This window comes from Mustela nigripes, chromosome 1, assembly GCF_022355385.1.
Source record: "Mustela nigripes isolate SB6536 chromosome 1, MUSNIG.SB6536, whole genome shotgun sequence".
Classification (NCBI taxonomy): domain Eukaryota; kingdom Metazoa; phylum Chordata; class Mammalia; order Carnivora; family Mustelidae; genus Mustela; species Mustela nigripes.
In genome coordinates, this window is record NC_081557.1 from 203759062 (window position 1) to 203775502 (window position 16441).

The following is a 16441-nucleotide window of genomic DNA, read 5'->3' on the forward strand; positions in this document are numbered from 1 at the left end:
TTATTTATTTGTCAGAGAGAGAGCGAGCGAGAGTGAGCACAGGCAGACAGAGTGGAAGGCAGAGTCAGAGGGAGAAGCAGGCTCCCTGTGGAGCAAGGAGCCCGATGTGGGACTTGATCCCAGGACGCTGGGATCATGACCTGAGCCGAAGGCAGCTGCTTAACCAACTGAGCCACCCAGGCGTCCCAGGAGCTCTTACTTGTTTGCTTTAGCTTTTAGTTCTTGGTTATATCTCCAAATATAAAAGAAATGAAAAATTCCTGCTGCTCCCGCAAAAAATTAACAGCAAACAGACTCCAGCTTTTTGGAGCAATTACCAGTGAATATCCTGGCCACATAAATCCTGTAGCTATCAGCGTGATAGACTGAGCTGCACTGAGTTTCTGTGCAGGTCTGGCCATGTCAGCCAGTCCAGTGCATGCTGGAGCCCAGAACAAGACTGTTTGGGACCTGCCATGTAGTACGACAGCCTCAATTTCTCCCCCAGCAAGAGCTTCACTTTCTCAAGGATTGGGTGGTAGGTGGCATGAAGGCCCCCAGTGCCAGTGGTTTACATCTCTTTGGAAATCGTCATGGGCAGCCACGAGGTGGGGGGTGGAGTGGGGAAGAAAGTGGCTGTTTGCTCCCTGCATGACAAGGAAGGGCTGGTGTCACTTGCCTCACATCTTCCTCGGCCTTACACTGCACATTTTAGATTCACCACACGGTTTCCCTTCAGATGCTGCTGTGCTGCTTCACAGTGTAGTAGAGGCGTCCTCGGTTTTACTGTGCTGCACAGACACTGCGCTTGTTTTACACACTGAGGGTTTGTGGCAACCTGTGTTGTTGAGCAGGGTTTTTTATTGGTGCAGTTCTTCCAACAGCATTGACCCCCTTTGTATCTCTGGCTCACAGGTGGGTAATTCTCAATATTTTTTTTTTTTTAAGATTTTATTTATTTATTTGACAGAGAGATCACAAGTAGGCAGAGAGGCAGGCAGAGAGAGAAAGGAGGAAGCAGGCTCCCTGCTGAGCAGAGAGCCAGATGTGGGACTCGATCCCAGGACCCTGAGATCATGACCTGAGCCGAAGGCAGCGGCTTAACCCACTGAGCCACCCAGGCGCCCTAATTCTCAGTATTTCAGACTTTTCCATTATTATTACATTTGTCACGGTGATGTGTGATCAATGATCTTTGATGTTACTGTTGTAATTTTGGGGGGTGCCACAAACTGTGCCCATTAGGATGGGGAGCTTCTTTTTTAAGATGTTGAAGTTAATTGGGGCACCTGGGTGGTTCAGTGGGTTAAAGCCTCTGCCTTCAGCTTGGGTCATGATCCAGGGGACCTGGGATCAAGCCCCACATCGGGCTCTCTGCTCAGCAGGGAGCCTGCTTCCCTCTCCATCTGCCTGCCTCTGCCTACTTGTGAACTCTGTCTGCCAAATAAATAAAATCTTCAAAAAAAAAAAAAAAAGATGTTGAACTTAATTGATAAAGGTTGTGTGTGTTCTTACTGCTCTGTGTACTGTCAGTCCACCCCCCTTTTCTCTCTGGGGCCTCCCTATTCCCTGAGAAACAACAATATGGAAATTAGGCCAGTTAATGATCCTGTAATGGCCTCTGAGTGCTCAAGTGAAAGGAAGAGTCACACATAACTCACTTGAAATGAAAAGCTAGACATGATTAAGCTTAGTGAGGAAGGGATTTCTGAAGCCGAGATAGGCCGAAAGGTAGGCCTCTTGTGCCAGACAGCCATGTTGCAAATGCCAAGGAAAAGTTCTTGAAGGAAGTTAAGAGCGCTACTCCAGGGACCACATGAATGATAAGAAAGCCAAATGGCCTCATTGCTGATAGGGAGAAAATTTGGGTGGTCTGGATAAGAGATCAGACCCACCCCAGTATTTCCTTAAGCCAAAGCCTAATCCAGAGCAAGGCCCTGACTCAAGTCCAGGAAGTCTGAGGGAGGTGAGGAAGCTGCAGAAGAAAAGTCTGCAGCTAGCAGAGTGGGTTTGTGAGGTTTAAGGAGACACAGAGGGGCACGGCGGTGGGGGAGAGCAGCACTTGCTGATGGAGAAGCTGTGGTGGGATCTCTGGCAGAAAGTTTGCTAGGTATCTTTGCTGGGTATAGGATTCAGCTTGGATCGCCCATGGAGGTGACTCCTAAACAGCGGATTCTCCACATGTAGACACAACAGCCTTATCTGGGGAGAAGATGCCATCTCTGACTGTCCTCGCCGGAGGACAAGTCAGCACCTGGCTTCAGGGTTTCAGGGGACAGGCTGGCTCCCCGTTAGGGGCTAATGCAGCTGGTGACTTTCAGCTGAAGCTGGTGCTCCTTTACTATTCTGGAAATTCTTAGGATCCATAAGAATTGTGTTACCTCTCCTCTGCCCGTGCTCTATCCAGGACGGCAGTGTATCTGTTCACAGCGAGGTTTACCAAACGTCTAAAGCCCACTGTTGAGACCTACTGCTCAGAAAAAAAGGTTCCTTTCAAAATATGACTGCTCGTTGACATTATACCCGGTCACCCAAGAGCTCTGGTGACATACCGGGAGATGAGTGCCGTTTCCCTGCCTGTGAACACAGCTTCCATTCTGCAGCCCACGGAGCAAGGAGTAATTTTGACTTTGAAGTCTTACCATTTAAGAGACACGGTTCGCTGTAGATGCCATGGATGGGGATTCCTCCACTTGATCTGGGTGGGATACATTGAGAATCCTCTGGAAAGGATTCACTATGCCAGATGCCGTTAAGAAAATGTTCCCATGGCACAATGTCAATAGTAACAGGAATTTGGAAGAAGTGGGCTTCCGCCCTGGTGAGGACATTGAGGGCTTCAAGACTGAGTGGAGGAAGTCACTGTGCAGATGTGGTGGAAACAGCCAGAGAGCCAGAAGTGGAGCCTGGAGAGGCGAGTGACCTGCTGCCCTCGCAGGATAACACTTGCACGGGTGAGGATGTGCTTCCGTGGAGGAGTAAGGGAAGTGATTTCTTGAGCTGGAGTCTGCTCCTGGTGACGATGCTGTGGAGATGGTTGAAATCTGACAAGGACTTAGAACATTGCATGACCTTAGTTGATAAGGTGGCAGGGCTTGAGAGGACTGGCTCCAATTTGGAGAGGAGTTCTACTGTGGGTGAGATGCTACCAGACAACATCGCTTGCTGTAGAGAAATCATTTGGGAAAGGAAGAGTCCATCAGTGCAACAAATTTATTCTCTTGTTTTAAGAAAGTGCCATAGACTCACCATCCTTCAGCAACCCCCACTGTAAGACCCTCCGGCAGCAAAAGATTACAGCTTGCTGAAAGCTCAGATGATGGTTAGCATTTTTTAATAGATATAGTATTTATATTTATGATAATTTAAAAATGAAGCATTTAAGATTAAGATATTACATAAATTTTTTTTTTTTTAGATATAACACTGTGGCACACTCATTGTGCTATGGTATAGTATACTGGGAAACCAAAAAATTCATTTGTCTGGTGTTACTGGTAGTGGTTTGGAGCTGAACCCGCATAGTCTCTCTCAAGGTATGCCTGTAGAAAGGCCTTACACAGTATATTCCCAGTTCTTCTTTGTGCTATTGATGTTATTCATTTTGCTTTTACATATGCTGTAAATACACAATACATTGCTATTTTTGCTCTTAGAAGTCATCTTTTAGTGCAATTCTTAAAAAAAAAAAAAGAAAAGATTGATTTAATTTTACTTGTATTACATTTTTAGGGCTCTTCATTTCTTTTTGTATATCCAAGTTTCCATCTTACTCAAATTCTTACTGCCTAAAATACCTTCTGTAACGTTTCTTGTACGTCTCCTGGCAATGAATTTCTTCAGTATTTATTTCTGAGAAAGTTTTTCCTCCTTATTTTTAGAAAGATATCTTTGCTGGGTATAGGATTTTGACTTAACAGGTGGTGGTTGTTTCTCCTTTGTAGTACTTAAAAAAAAATCACTCCACTGTCTTCTGATTTTCATGGGTTTGTTGTTGTTGTTGTTGTTGTTGTTGTTTCCCACAAGAAGCCTGGTATAATTCTTGTTTTTGTTCTTCTGTATGTAGTGTCTCCTTTATCTCTGACTGCCTTCAGGATTTTCTCTTTTTGTTTTTAGCGGCTGGGGGGCGATAATCATGAAGCAGATTTGCTTTGTTTTTGTTATTTATCCTAATTAATATTCTCTGTGCTGCTTGGATCTGTGGGTTGGTGTCTGATTCATTTGGGAAAGTTCTCAACCATTGTTCTTCTGCTCTTTTCACCTCTTCATAGGATTCCAATTATATATATATGAGAATGTTTCATACTGTTTCGCACTTCTTGCTTGTTCCTAGCCCCTTTTCTTTTTGGTTCTTCAGGTGACTTGACCTGTCTTCAGGTTCACTGGTTCTGTAGAGTTCATTTCTCTGCTGAAGTTACCCCCCTGATCTAGCATGTTGTCCACCTTTTCTGTTAATAGTCTTTAAGGTATTTAAATTCCCTGTTATATAGTTCCAACCTGCTTCATATCTGAGTCTTGTTTTGATGATTGCTCTGTCTGTTTGGAGTGGTTTGTTTTTTGCCTTTTGTGTCATTATTACAAAATTGCAGTTATTCTTCAAAGCCAGACATATTGTATAGGATGGTAGAAGGCAAAATAAATCACTTAAAAAAAAAGATTTTATTTATTTTATAGGGGCAGAAGGAACACAAGCAGGGGGAGTGGGAGAGGAAGAAGCAGGCTTCCCACCAACTGAGGAGCCTGATGTGGGGCTTGGTCCCAGGACCCCAGGATCATGACCTGAGCTGAAGGCAGGCGCTTAATGGCTGAGCCACCCAGGCAACCCTGTAATAAATCACTTTTAAACACAGAAATGGACAGTTTTCTTTCTACTAGGCCCTTAGGGCTGTAGTTTACATTCCTCTTGTTAAGAGTCAGCCTAGCTTTTAGGATTTGTTGTTGCTATGGTTATTGTCAGTGCACCATAGCCTTCAAATTTCTATAGCTATGTCTAATGTGAGGGTGACTTACTCAAACTCTGTAATTCTTTTTTTTTCCTGAAGATTTTATTTATTTGAGAGAGAGAGAGAGAGAGAGCATACAGGCAGAGGGAGAAGCAGACTCCCTGGTGAGCAGGGAGCCCAACACAGGGCTGGATCCCAGGGTCCCCAGATCATGACCTTAGCCAAAGGCAGACGCGTAACCAACTGAGCCACCCAGACATCCCTGTAATTCTGTTTTAAGTCTTCCCTATTTGTGTTGCTTCACAGAGTGTATATTTGCATACCCTTATTTCTCTCAGGTCCCTCCTGGTACTAGTCTTCTAATAACTTTCATTTGAAGCATTTTTATTTGGACATGAATGGTAGCCCTGAGTTTTGGGGTAGGGTCTGCTCAGTTTTCCTGTTGCTTCCTTGGCTGAAGTTGTGGGCTCGTTGTGTGATCCTGTCTTTTCTCCTGGAATTGGAGTTGTCGACATTGTAGACTGTTCACCACAGCCCTTCCCTGTATAGAGTAAGGCTGTTGTTTCTTATTGGAGATGGAGGGGGAAGGACCTGGGTAGGGTTTCTTGCCCCTCCCACATGGCTGCTACTCCCCGCCCTAATTCTGTACTATGGTCCTTGAGTTTTAGAGCTCTTTTGAGATCCCTTCAGTGATCACCCACTGGATTTCCTAGAGAGGTTGCAGAGGAATTTCTGTAATCCTAGGAATTATCCTGACAGCTTGCACTCAGTCTTCACAGTACGACGTCTGTTCTCAACAGATTCACCTGCCAGAGTCGCGCTGCGTCTGCCTCAGGTAAGTGTGCTCAGTCAGTGCAGGCATTTCGTTTTTGTATCAGTTTGCTCTGTGACCTCAGTTCCCTGATAGGTTCAGAAAAAGTCATGGACTTGAAATTTAGTTGGTTTGCATTTTAAGTGTGGGAGCAGTGTTCCACTCCCACCCCCAGCTCTCTCCATTCTGGGGCAGAAATCAGAAGCAACCATGTCTTGAGGAACAAAGTTTTATTAAGTTTAATGAAGTCTAGTTTATCAGTTTTTTTCTCTTATTGTTAGTGCTTTTTAGGATCCTAAGACATCTCTGTCCATCCCAAGGCTGAAATATTTTGTCTACTTTAAGTAGAAATCTTTGGTCTACTCCAAGGTTGGGAATATTTTTTTCTTTATTTTCTTATTAAAGTCTTACAATTTTAGCTTTTTTTAAAAAAATTCTATTTTTAAGTGATCTCTACTATCAACATGGGGCTCAAACTGAAATCCCAAGATCAAGAGTCACATGCTCCACCAGCTGAGTCAGCCAGCACCTCTGTAATTTTTCCTTTTATATAAAGGTCTGTTATTCATTTCATATTAATTTTTACGGTAGAGTTAGGTAAGGTTTGGGCTGTTGTCTTCCTCTTATGGATTTCCAGTTGTATCATTTATTGAGAAGTATTTTCTTTTCCAACTGAATTACCTTGTTCTTTTGTCAAACATTTCTTTTTTCAAAACCTTTTAATTGTTAAATATATAAAAGTGCATAAAATGAATGTGTAGCTTTACAAATTACTTGAATTTGACCTCTAGTATAAGCATCATTCAGATGAAGAAATAGAACATTTTGGGGACTCTGAAAGCCCACCAAAGGTTGTATTTTAGTTACAATTCCCTTTCTTTCCCTTGGCAGGTAGCCACTTTTCTTAATGCTGTAGTTTTGTTTGTTTTTGAATGATATGTAAGTCAAAGTATACTACATACATACAGTCTTTGGTATATGGCTTTTTTCATGCAATAATATTTTTAAGATTTGTTTTGAATTGAGTGACAGTTTAATTGCTGAGAAGCATTCCATTAGATGAATAGACTTCAGTGTACTTATCCATTCTACAGTTGATGGGTATCTGGGCTATTTCCAGTTTAGAGCTGTTATGAATAATCTTATACAGGTATCTTGGTGCATATAAAACTTAATATCAGGAAGAATATGTGTTTAGAAGAGAAACTACTTGGTCATCATATATAAGTGTTTTGAGGGCCCCTGGGTGGCTCAGCAAGTTAAACGTCTGACTTTGGTTCAGGTCATGATCCCAGGGTCCTGGAATGGAGCACTGTGTTGGGCTCCCTGCTTAGTGAGGAGTCTGCTTCTCCCTCTCAGTCTGTAATCTCGTGCTCTTTCTCTTTCTCACTCAAATAAAAGAATTAAAAAATCTTTAAAAGATATATATGTATGTGTTTTCAGTCTTATTATAGTGCACATTCCACAGCATGGTTGTTCCCATTTCTACAACACAGGCAGTGCCTGAGTGTTGCCATTGTTCCATGTTCTTGCCTAAATTTTCACAATTTCTTGTTTTAGCTACTCTGCTTATTATTTTATTGTGATTAAATTTACACTCTTTGATTTCGTGTGAACTTATATGAAAAAAAACCTTTTGTGAAAAGCCTGTTCAAGTCTTTTTCTCATTTATTTTCTCTTGAGGGACGCCTGGGTGGCTCAGTTGGTTGAGCAGCTGCTTTCAGCGCAGGTCATGATCCCAGCATCATTTATTTTCTCTTGAGTTTTATATCTTTTCCTAATTTTTCTTGCTTTCTCACTTTCTTTTTTCAAATACTTATTAGAGAGCTTTTAAGATTTTATTAATTTGTCAGAGAGAGCACAAGTGAGCATGTGCACAATTGGGGAGCAGCAGGCAGGGGCAGAGGGAGAAGCAGGCTCCCCACTGAGTGTGGAGATTGGTGTGGATCTCAGTCCCAGGACCCTGGGATCATGACCTGATCTGAAGTCAGACGCTTAACCGACTGAGCTGCCTTGGTGCCCCCACCATGCCTAGGTTTGAATCCTTGCTCTGATGCTCACTAGCGTGGACAAGTTTCTTTCTTTCTTTATTTTTTTTCCCGTGGACAAGTTTCTTAAACTTAGCACCTTAATTTTCTCTTCAGTGAGGTGAAGATGGTAATGTACAAACAACATAGGGCTGTTGGGATGGTTAGGAGCTGCTGTACATACTTAGGAAATCAGCATATTGCCTCTGTACTGCAGATTTTTGTTTAAGTTGATTTAAAAAAAATTTTTTTTAAAGATTTTATTTATTTATCAGAGAGAGAGAGGGGGAGAGAGTGAGCACAGGCAGACAGAATGGCAGGCAGAGGCAGAGGGAGAAGCAGGCTCCCTGCCGAGCAAGGAGCCTGATGTGGGACTCGATCCCAGCATGCTGGGATCATGACCTGAGTCGAAGGCAGCTGCTTAACCAACTGAGCCACCCAGGCGTCTCTAAAAAAATTTTTTTAAAGATTTTATTTATGTATTTGAGAGAGAGAGAGTGGGTGAGCACGAGAGGGGAGAGAGTCAGAGGGAGAAGCAGATTTCTTTGGAGCTGGGAGCCCGATGCGGGACACAATCCTAGGACTCCGGCATCATGACCTGAGCTGAAGGCAGCTGCCTAAACACCTGAGTCACCCAGGTGGCCCTAAGCATAAAAAACTTTATGCTTTATGGAAGTTTTAAATTTCTGTGTTAGAAGACTTTGGGGTTTAAAACAATTAAACATTGGTATGTGGAGCTATTGCCAGCTGTAGTCAAATTCTGATTTTCTAGCTATTCTTTTTCCTATCTGTAAATTTTTCCTGGTGGTTTCGTTTTCCTTCTGCTTCCCAGGGTTGGATATTTTATTCTTTATTAGCACTCATAGAAGATGGGAAAAGGGAGAAGTAGTGATACTCCAGCCCAGTACTGCTCAACAGAAATGAATAGTAAGCCACATATGTAATTGTAAAATTTTCAGTGGTCATATTGTGAAAATAAAAAGAAATACATGTAATCAGTTTTACCTAGTGTCTTTTACTTAGCCTTAAGTAGCCTGCCACAATATTAAGTCAGCATGGAATAGTGTAGAAATTATTACTGAAATATCTACATTGCTTTTTTCATAGTAAGTCTTTGAAGTCTGGTGTGTATTTTATAGTTGGCATCTCTCACCTTGGACTTGCTGTATTTCAGGTGCACAATACCTGCATTTGGACAGTGGCTCCCACACTGTGGGTGTGCAGCTCTGGCTTCTGTTGGTTTGGGGATTAACTTACAGCCGTCTAAACTTGCATTTGAATTCACTCTTTAAAAAAAAAAACTTTTTGAGGGGCACCTGGGTGGCTCAGTCAGTTGGGCATCTGCTTTCAGTTCTGGTCATGATCCCGGGGTCCTGGGATCGCGCCCTGCATCTGGGATTCCTGCTTAGTGAGGAGCCTGCTTCTCTCTCTGCCCCTCACCCAGCTTGTGCTCGGTCTCTCTCTCTCTTCTCAAATAAATAAATAAATAAAATCTTTAAAAAATTTTTTTAGTGCAGTATGATGACATACAACATTATATTAGTTTCAGGTATACAATATTGTGATGATTCAGTATTTGTATGTATTGCAAAATGATCACTGCACTCAGTAAGTCTAGTTTCTTATCATACATAGTTAACAAATTTTGGGGAGCAGTTTTAGGTTCACAGGAATATTGAGCAGTAAGTACATGTACCCCTCTCCCGTCCTCACAGATGCACATGCTCCCACACTATCAGCATCCCCCACCCGAATGGGGCAATTGTTATAGCTGGTGAACCCACACTGATACATCATCATCACCCAGAGTCCATAGTTCCGCTGGGGGTCACTCTGGGTATTGTACGTTTTATGGGTTTATCATTATACAGATGTGTGCGAACAGGTACCCATTACTAGGGTGTGATACAGAGTATTTTCACTCCCCTAAAAATCTCTGTGCTCCACCCCCCCCCCGCCCCCACCCCGGTAACAGTGGATCTTTTGATGTCTCTGTAGCTTCTCCTTTTCTGGAATGTCCTGTAGACGCAATCTATAGTACGTAGCCTTTTCAGATTGGCTTCTTTTTCTTAATCATGTGCGTTTGAAGTTCCTCCATGTCCTTTCCTGACTTGATAACTCTTTCTTTTTAGTACTGAATAATACTCCATTGTCCAGATAGATCATAGTTTAGCCATTCAACTTCTGAAGGACATTTTGGTTCCAGGTTTTGGAAATTTTGAATAAAGGTGCTAAAAACATTGATGTGCAAGTTTTTGTGTGGATCAAAGTTTTCAGCTCCTCTGGGTAAATACCAGGGAGCATGATTGCTGGAGCATACGGTCAGAGTATGTTTAGTTTTGTAAGAAACTGACAAACTCTCTTCCAAAGTGGCTGTGCCGTTCTGCTTTCCCACGAGCCATGGGTGAGAATGTTTGTGGCTTTACATCCTCCCCAGCATGTCCCGGACTTCGGCCATTCTGATAGGTGTGATGCAGTATTCTGTTTTCATCAGTGTTGTTAGTTTCTGTTTCAGGGTTTTTTAGCTTATTACATAGCTCTCATTTGTGACTTGCACTTCTCTCAGATAGACAGGTGGACACCTCTGAAGGAGCTGGAAAGGAAAGAAAGGAGGCTGTTCGTAGGTAGACGTGGAAGTGTGATCCCGAGAAGGGTGCTTTTTGTTTCTTCAGCCTAGTAGTAACATTGTGCTTGTATCCTCACGGAAATGATGCAGGAAAGAAGGAAAGATTGATGATCCGAAGAATGGAGGGGAGACTCCATAGAGCAAAGTCCTCAAGCAGATGGCGGGGCTGCTGCCTGAGCAGAGGCTTCACTTAGGCGAGGAGGCGTGTGATGGGTAAGCATGCGGAAGGGCACAGTGTCAGGTGCATGGTGTGGGGCCTGTGGACACACACTGCCCATGGGTCTTCAAACACAGTGTTAGGCCTTCGTGCTTCCAGCACAGGAAGTGTGTCTTCCCACATTCCTTCATTCTGCAGCATCAAGTGTTGTCATCGTCTTTAAATGTTTGCGAAGTTTTAGTGAAAGGCCCCTGGTCTTCCCCTTGTTGGGAGCCCCGCGGAGACCGGAGCTTTGATAGGCACCTGCTCATCTGGCCATGGTGCCCTGTTGATGCACACATGCTCTGTGCGTCCCGCTTCCTGCTGCCACCTGCCTGCGCAGGTCGTTTCCATGGAAGTTCTCCTTTCCTTCCCCTAGCCTGATCTCCAAGTCTGCTCCTGTTCCTCTCCAGCTCCTGGCGGGACGCACCTCCCCGCCCCCCCCCCCCCCCATTCTTTTAAACTCAGCCTTTTGTGGAAGTTTCTGTGTCTCCTTATTCAGACTCATCTCCTTGCCTTGTGAATTTCTTGGACCATAAACATTTTATTAACAGTCCCAGAGACCAATTGAGTGTTATTAAAGTCTGTATTTTTGGGAAGTTGAAGAAGCAAGTACTTTCTGTTGCTGTCATTTTATTATTTATTTATTTATTTATTTATTTTTTGATTTATTTATTTGTTTGACAGATAGAGATCACAGGTAGGCAGAGAGAGAGAGAGAGAGAGAGAGGAGGAAGCAGGTTCCCTGCTGAGCAGAGAGCCCGATGTGGGGCTCGATCCCAGGACCCTGGGACCATGACCTGAGCCGAAGGCAGAGGCTTTAACCCACTGAGCCACCCAGGCACCCCTCTGTTGCTGTTATTTTAGACTAGTTTCTGGTTTGGCTCTCCAGGAACCAAGTGCCTCTCTGTAGCCAGGTGAGTGGTGGTGATCGTGATGGGAGTGGGGTGAATGGTGGGGGCTGCCCCTGGCCTGACTGCCTGGTTAACAAGGCCATATTGATGATGGGCTTGCCAAGTGTGTGAGTTGCTGGTTGCTTTTGGAGTCACCTCAGGTAACTCAGTTTTCAAATGTTGCCTCCCCCACTTAGGGTTTCTGATTCAAAGCCTTTCGCAGCTCCTGTTCTATTTATTTATGTGGTTTTTTTCTTCCTCCCTGGTGATTTGTGGGTATTGCTGTAAAGACCATTAGCACTCTATACTAAATGACTGGTTACTGGGACCTTCAGATTTTAAAGGGGGTGCAGACATAGCCAGAGAAGTCAGTAGTATTTTGATATCATCTTGTCATTTGAACCCAGTAGATTATTTGTATTTTAAAGATCAGTAAAGAGGAATGTAAGAAATAATATTTCCAAAGCTATAAGTCTTTTTTTTAACTGTGTGATTTGTTGCTATTAATAAATTCAAGTTCTTTTTCTCTTTTGCCATATGGAGCTTAAATGCAGAAACCTGAAGTATTTTGTAAATATTTGAACGTGTGAATTGCTGTGCTGCCGGCTGATGGAGCAGTGGTGCTGCACCGGCCTTGATCCTGGCTGGCTCTAAGGCTGCCTCAGATTTGTCTTTTCTTCAGATAAGTTGGGTCAAAACAAACAATTATATTTTTGACTAGACCTGGAACATGACTTAATCTGTATAGAAAAACCATCTTAATAGCAGGTACATACTTAAGACCATTTATGTAACTCCAGCTCTGGCAGATAGCCAATACCACTGTGCCTTCCTTAATGCATAGAGCCACTGGTTGTCCACAGGGAGGCCAGTTTAGGAGCTTAACTTGCAGTCATAGAAAAAATGGTTGGGGTTCCTGGATGGCTCAGTCCAACTCTTGCTTGATTTCATCTTAGGTCATGGTCTTGGGGTTGTGAGACTGAGCGCCTTGCCGGGCTCCACACTCAGCTGGGAGTCTGCTGGAGGTTCTCTCTCTCCCTTTCCCTCTCTCGCTTTCCCTCTCTCCCCTGCTCACACGTGTGCGCTGGCTCACTCTGTCTCTCTCTCTCAAAAAAGCAAATAAATACATCTCTTTAAAAATAAAAATAGTTGCAGGTTTTTAGGCTTTCTCTGTTTTTTTAAAAAATATGTAAACTGAGGGGCGCCTGGGTGGCTCAGTGGGTTAAAGCCTCTGCCTTTGGCTCAGGTCGTGATCCCAAGGTCTTGGGATTGAGCCCCGCATCAGGCTCTCTGCTCAGCGGAGAGCCTGATTCCCCCTCTCTCTCTGCCTGCCTCTCTGCCTACTTGTGATCTCTGTCTGTCAAATAAATAAATACATCTTTTAAAAAAAATATGTAAACTGAAAGTAAATCCTAAAGAAATCTCAATTCTACATTAGCTATAAAAAGGATACAGTAATAATGTAATAATATGGGATCATATATAATTAGTGTTTATTGAGTTTTTAGGAAACACCTTTGAAGTCTATGAATTGCTAAATATTTACTCTGTGATTATATAAATTACATGTTACAAATACTTAAGGTAATTTTACCTATAACTTACAATTCTGTTACCAATTTTTTGGTAACTAATTGGAAGAGAGCTTAAGTATTAATGTTAATAATTATACCGCAAGCAGTACCACTTGCTTAAAGAACTTGGACCTGCTTTGGGAAAGCTGAGTTCAGTAAGGAAGCAGAAAAAATGGTAGATATTTTAGTGACCACACCTGCACTCATCCCTGGACTTCAGCACAGGTAGGTAGCTGATAAAAGATCGTGTGCAAAATAAGGAAGGAGAGTTGAGGCTGATTTAGGGAACACAGAATGTGAATTACTGATTTGAACTAGTCATTTCCTTCCCTGCACATTTGTTGGATGCCTGCTGTATGCTGGGTGCTTTGTGGGACTGAAAAACTGTTGAGTGTCTAATGAGAAGATGGTTGTGTGAAAGCTTATGGTAGTCTGTGTAAAGTATGGAGGCGTACAGGAGTTGGAGTAGTAGGTGGAGCTGTATTCATTGAGGGATGGGGAATAGCAAAACTGACAGAAAAAGAATGATAGCAGAGTGCGATTTGAAAGGATGCCCAACGGTTGCCTAGTAAAGGAGGGGAGATTGGTTTTTCAGGGTGGGGATGGCATGTACTAAGAATGGGGCAGGGGTTTGGAATTGTGAGGAGTCCCAACTGGGTCATTCTGCAGCAACTGTGTGACAAGGGCCTTGTATGTCATGCTTGATCCTTTTAGTCAGGGGACTATGAAAGGGTTCAGAGCAGTGGAATATTCTGCTCACATGTACAGTATGGAAGACCATCCCAACAGGAGGTAGAGGGTGTGAGGGAAGCAGACAGACCTATGGGCTGGGGACCAGTCGGGAAGAGACAACTGTGTAGTGTCCGAGGCAGGAGACACTAATGGGACAAAAGCAGGCACATTTGTTTTGTGTTTTGTGTACATGAGAATCCTGGCTTCAGCCTCCAGTGGGCTGTGTGACCTGAGATGCGCCACCATCACCTGTCCACCATGTGTTTTTATGCCCTGAGGCACCGTGTTTTCTTTGTGTCTATAATGAGTTTACATGTAAAGTCTTTAAATAAAAATTTCTTTTTGGCAATTACTTTTAGAACTAGAGATAAGCCCAGCAAGGAAATGAATTTGGTATCTTTTATTACACATACACATTTGCCACAAATGATAGCTTATACCAGAGTGGAAAACCAGTTTACTCAGAAAGGGTAAAATATCTTACATCATAGGTGTAGAACTCAGTTGTTGGGGGCATTCTTGAGTGTTTTCAGCAATATTGTCTACTTAGGAATAAGTACATTCTCTTGTGGAAAAATTTCTCTGTTACAACATAGCATCTTATGTAAGTAAATAAATACTTATATATAAATATATCTTATGGACATGGGGGATGACACATGTTTAGTGTTTATTCTGGTACATTTATTTTTTTAAGAATATTAATGAAACAGACTGGATTTATCCTTCTGCCTTAAACAACTAAATGAAGGACAAGATACCTCAAAATAGCAGTATTCCAATATTGGACAGCAGACAGTGCAGGTCAGTGACCCTTGAGAGACAGAAAATAAATTAAACAAGCTTAGGGTTGGCCAAGCTTACTGTCTGGAGAGAAATTGGGGCCATGGTTTAGAAAGAAAGGAGGGAATAGCCCAGAGAGACCTGGTGGTTCTTTGGGTTCAGGAAAGCAGCCAAGAACTTGGGGAGGCCAAAGTGAATTTGCAGGGCAGAGTACCAGAGAAGAGAGGGCTGCAGAGAGAAAAAGAGAGTTCTAGAGAGCTGCATGGTTTTCCTTGAATATTCACCTGGGTATTGATGAGCACACGTACTTTGGAAACTCGTGTATCAGGGAGAGAACCCAGGAAGTAAGTGGTGGAACAATCTTCAGAGCTTGTACAGGACCCCAAACGGGTTGTGTTCTCACCAGCCAGAATGGGAGAATATTGTAACACACAGTGAAGTCACAAGGGTATTGCCTCAGTAGTGGGAAAGATTAAAGGTGCTCTAATCCTGGGGCCTCTCTCTTTACTTGCCAAATAGGATGCTCCTGATTCATGAATCACTTAATAAAGCCGATTAGATTTAAAACAAACAAACAAACAACATTAAAAAACTCGGATCCCACCTCCCAAATCTTACAGGCAAGCCTTGAAAGGACCAGACTCTTCCTATAAGCTAAGTATGGCCCACAACAAAGCCCAGAAATATTTGAAGGAGTAAAACAACACCCATTATCTAACACAGTTAAATTCACAGTCTAGTCAAAAATCACCAGACATACAGAGACAGAAGCAAGCAAATACAGCCCATGATGGAGTTCAAAATAAATAAATAGAAACAGATTCAGAAATGACACGTATAGTAGACTTATAAGATAGACATTAACACAGTAGTTATTGCTATACTTTGCGTATTCAAGAAAATAGAGGAAAGCAAGAACATGTTAAGAAGAAACACAGAAAGTAAAGAAGCCCAAATGAACTTCTGGAGTTGCATACTACAGTGTCTGAGATGAAAAATACATTACGTGAGGCTTAGTAACAGATTGCAGATTGCAGTAACAGATTAACTCCCTGAGTGAAGATTAATGAACTTGAGGAGATAGCAATAGAAGGTATCCAAAAAGAACTGTGAGTGTCTATGAGCCTTGAAACAACTTCATTCATATGGCCCACTGCATGTGTATGTGTCATTGGAGTCCCTGAAAGAGAGAGTGGGTATAGGGAATATGGAAAGATATTTGAAGGAGTAATGGCTGGAAAATGTACAATTGTTGAATACTGTGAATCCACAGATCCCAAGAAGCTCAATAAACCTCAGGCATGAGAAAGATAAAGAAAATACACCACAACATGTCATCATTGTGTTGTCACCATTGTCATCATCATTACTGAGAACAGTGGTTAAAGAAAAAATGCATACGTATTGAACAATGACAAAGATGCATACATACTGAACAATGACAAAGATAGTAAACTTCTCATGAGAAGTCATGCAAGCTAGAAAATGGAGAAAGAACAGCTTTAAAGTACAGAAAGGGAAAAGCATACTAGAATTCTAAACTACAGAAATATCTTTCAGAAGTGAAGATGAGATAAAAAATTTTCAGATGTTAAAAGCTGAAAGAATTCATGGCCAGTGGGTCTTCATCACAGGGTATGGTAAAGGAAGCTCTGAGCTTAGGAGAAATGACACCGGACTGCAGTCTGGGTTTACGTAGGGACAAGAAGGATGCTGGAGATTGGAACTGTATGGGGAAAATACCTTTTCTTTTACTTTAAAATACAATTGTCTATTTAAAGCAAAAACAATGGTGAGCCTGGCTGGCTCAGTCTGTAGAGCGTGCTACTCTTGATCTTGGTCATGAGTTCAGGCCCCACATTGGACATAGAGGTTAC

The 16441-nt window shown here is 42.6% G+C and overlaps 1 protein-coding gene and 1 pseudogene across 3 annotated transcripts in view; one reads left to right on the forward strand and one right to left on the reverse strand.

Annotated features, from left to right (window-relative positions):
- FAM193A (family with sequence similarity 193 member A) overlaps positions 1-16441 on the forward strand; it is a 166291-nt gene that overhangs the window by 40715 nt on the left and 109135 nt on the right. The window contains exon 1 of one of the 3 annotated variants that reach the window (XM_059379683.1): positions 10490-10599. The exons of the other annotated variants lie outside the window; for them this stretch is intronic. The gene's annotated coding sequence lies outside the window, so the exon portion shown is untranslated. Of the gene's footprint in view, positions 1-10489; positions 10600-16441 lie in introns of those variants that run through there. 3 annotated transcript variants of the gene reach the window in all.
- Positions 196-547, reverse strand: LOC131999197 (mitochondrial pyruvate carrier 2-like; annotated as a pseudogene).